This window comes from Octodon degus, unplaced genomic scaffold (assembly GCF_000260255.1).
Source record: "Octodon degus isolate 3935 unplaced genomic scaffold, OctDeg1.0 scaffold00112, whole genome shotgun sequence".
Taxonomy (NCBI): domain Eukaryota; kingdom Metazoa; phylum Chordata; class Mammalia; order Rodentia; family Octodontidae; genus Octodon; species Octodon degus.
In genome coordinates this window covers 4,187,522-4,191,245 of record NW_004524688.1, presented here as the reverse complement: position 1 = coordinate 4,191,245, position 3,724 = coordinate 4,187,522, and the positions used below count along the sequence as shown (strand labels likewise).

At 45.3% G+C, this 3,724-nt stretch overlaps 1 pseudogene; it reads right to left on the bottom strand.

The window, feature by feature from the left end:
* Positions 1–1,899: 1,899 nt before the first annotated feature.
* Positions 1,900–2,217, bottom strand: LOC101587868 (annotated as a pseudogene).
* Positions 2,218–3,724: the final 1,507 nt, after the last annotated feature.

Here is a 3,724-nt window from a genome sequence, read left to right as displayed (position 1 = left end):
TGGCATGTGGTGCTGGGGATCGAACCGCGGTCCCTCTGCTTTGCCAAGCTTGTTTCAAGTAGGTGCTTTAGACCACTGAGCCATCTCTCCAGCCCCTGCAGGAGGCTTTTAGATCATAGCTTCTGGAACTCAGGTTGATTTGTCTTATGTTATTCATTCTCAAAACACTCAAGAAGCAGATGTACGATTATTCTTTTCGTAAGAGGTAGTTTCAGAAAATGAGATAGAGTCTCAGAGACTCGGTCTTAGTTGCACAGATGGACCCAGGGTCACAAACACACACCTTCACACTAAGCCAAGGCTTCTCCTCCAGACCATGAGACAATGTGCAGGAATAAGAGTTCTGAGTGTTAAGCATTCTGAATTGCTATTGTGACTACATTTTACTTCAAAACTTCTTGTACCGAAGTAGTTGGAAAGTGCCTGCTACTGAGTCAGGGATTCAGATTTCCACCAGGCCACTTTCCAGGAGTTAACGAAGGGCATAAAAAAGGTGAGGATGTTGTTAGCAGATTTATAGAGCCCAGAGGATGCAGGGCCTTCCATACTCTGATGCAAATCAAAGGATGCTTCCTCTGATCTGGCTGGTAAGATTTTGCAGCTTAAAAGCCCTTGTGGTTTATTCATTTCAACAAACTACAATTTTTGCTCCAACACAAATGTCTCAGTAAAACCACTGATGCTCAGATCCTTAAAAACTATGAGTAATTGACACCACTTTTTAACAGCTGCATGTGTGATGCTTGGAAAATGTCGAAAGTCATTTTGATTGGACGTTAGGGTTACTACAACTCGCACCTACGTGACTATGACTCACTTTGATTCAGAAATGTTGAAGTGGCTTTTAGGCACTTTTATATTTATTTTTAAAAATACTCATGTAGATTTAATGAAAGAACATTGTTAATATCAGAGTGTAAAATGAGCAACAGTTTAAGATGACTGTGAGAAATTTCTGGCTTTACTCACAGAAACGTTCAGAGGAGAACAGCCCCTTCCTGTGTGTTTCTCCTGGATAGTCTGAGGAAACCTTGGGATTGGTCATTGAAGTGCTTTTTGTTTGTTTGTCAGAAATCAGAAAAGGTTGGTGGTGATTAATCTTGTGAAAATAGATAACTACTGGCCTCTGCCTTTGGATTTTCCTACTTAGCATCAGCCAAATGTGTTGTCATTGATTCCTACTGGTGCACTCAGGCCTTCTGATACCCTTGGTCCTCTCTGAGCTGTCAGGGAGGAGGCTGGACATAGCACGTGCAGCTATGGTGCCTCTCAAGTTTGGTGGGCTTTGTCATTCCAGTCTTTTCCATGTGCTAGTGGTAAAGGGGAGTGCAGAGGAAATGAGAATCTTTGCCTATCCCAGACCCCAAAAGACTAAATCCAGCAAAGGGACAATAAAGTCACTAGTGAAACTGTGCTCAGGAAGTGGCCATGGGCCAGGAAAATGGGCACATAAGGGAAAGATGGCTGGCCTAAGGAGACTGAAGACTGTCACATGGAACAGACCAGACTGAGCGAGTTCCTGGAGGATGGAACCTTTGGCTAGGAGACAAAGGGCAGACGCTGTTAGACACTGTCATCAAAATATCACATCTGAGTGTCTTATATTCAACTAGATGGAACAGTGACCTCCATAGCCAGCATAGAGCCATGCATAGTGTAGGTAAGTAATTAGTGCCTGGGGATGAGGTCATGAAAGTGTTCAGAAGAACAAGTTAACTTCAAGTTACTGAAATTGTTAATGTTGCTGATGAAACACATCATTTGAAAAATTTTTATTTTTTCATTATTCTTTTGGTAAAACCATTTTTCTTTGGTATACATCTCAGTGAACTACTTGTGATAAAACTAAAGATTCTTTTTCTTTTTTAAACTTTCTGCAAAGCTTTATTCTAGAGGGACTCAGTCCTTCTTGGCAGCTCCCTTCCTCATGACGGCCAGCGTGTTGCTCAGCTCCTTGTGCTTCCTCTTGGTGCTGATGTGCGTCCCCATCCTTTTCTTGATGAACTTGAGGGTGCGTTTGTCCTTGGAGACCTTGAGCAGCTTCATGGGCTGCCTCTCATAGAGGGTGAAGCTGTATACCTCCTGGATCATGTCCCGCACGAACTTGGTGTGTCTGAAAAGGTGTCTGCGATGGTGGCTGAGCCTCGGTTTGCTTACATTTTCAGTCACCTTGTGGCCCTCGTTGAGGTCTATGGCCATGGGATAGCGGACAGCCATGGCTGCTGTTCTTCAGTAGTTGCTATGGTGGAAGAAAGCTAGAGATTCCCAGTGGTTATCTTCAGTTGTTCCTTGTTTTGTGTTTTGATGTGAACAATATTCTTTCTTAAAAAGTGAGATTCCTTGGTTGTTTGTAGCATCCTAAGAGTCACTTCTACAAAAGGAGAGAGGTGGTTTGCAAAACAGTTTTTAGAGAAATTGTCTTTTTAAAAAAAATTTTTGCTTAAATGTTTGGAGAGACCACTGAATTTTGAAGCTCAATAGTGATGGGCAGCTGGGCCCGATCCCAGATGTGCAGCGAGCACTGAGACTCACATGTATGTTTGTACGTCAGGGCAGATGAGCGTTGGTGATAGAGCTTTCTGTTGGCACAGGAACCAAAAAGAAACTACAGAAGGAAACAAAAGCAAAGGGGAAGCTCGTGTTGGACGGCAGGGCCTGTCTTCAATCTCATGTGTCGTGCCTGTGTTCACATGCTAAACGGCGGCTCTCCCTTCACCTTGGTGAGCACCTGCATTTCTTGTTTTCCAAGAGAAAATGGGAGCACACCCAGAACCCGCAGGAGGAATCCGCACATGCTCGCACACAGCTGCCCTTGTGGGCAGAGGCGGCATCTGCCAGCTGGTAAACAAGTGTGGTGATGATCTGTACTAGCAGTATCACTGGCCTGGCAGGCAGCAGGGACTTGGAAAAGCTTGGATTGAAACCCTCTGCATGCCACAGCCTTATACTCATGCATTCCAAAGCACCCTGTGAAAGGGGACCTAGGAAAGCTCTTGTCAGAGATGAATGAATCCGACTCACAACTGCCAGCAGGGAGCCAGATTGACAGTCTTCAATTCTCAGTATCACAACTATGGAAAGGGGACTCACGGGACATAGCCTGGGCCTCGTCCTCGCCCTGTGCTGCTAGTAAGGAACCCCAGCAACTCTAAGGTCACTCTCATTCTGCCCTCTCACTGTGACAGTTTGTATCACACTGAGAATCTAAAATTAGGACTCCCAAGTGAACAGTTATTTGAGTGTGGTGGGGAGGCACTGTGGATTTGCGCATAGAATACAAACTGACATCTAAGGCTGTTCTCTTTGTAATCCCCCCCAATCTTCCCACCTCATCACTCAGAGCCTCTGAGCATCTCTGTACTCAAATCTGCCTGCACCTTTGCTACCTGCCCCTCCCTCTGGACCTTCCCCACCTTTTCTGTCCAGCAACTTCTCTCTAGCCCCTCTCAGTCCCACCTTGTGCTTGAAGCTGTACATTCAGCCTCTGGAGTGGTCTTCACTCTTCTCCTGGATCTGTCAGTAGAAATAGCTTTCAAGGGCTGAGGAGATGGCTCAGTAGAATAAGCGCTTGCCTGGCAAGTGCAAAGGCCTGAGTTCAATCCCCGGTTCTGCCAAAAAAAAAAAAAAAGTATGACATTTGGGCTGGTGAGATGGCTCAGTGGTCTAAAGCACCTACTTAGAACAAGCTCAGCAAAGCACAGGGACTGCAGTTCAATCCCCCAGC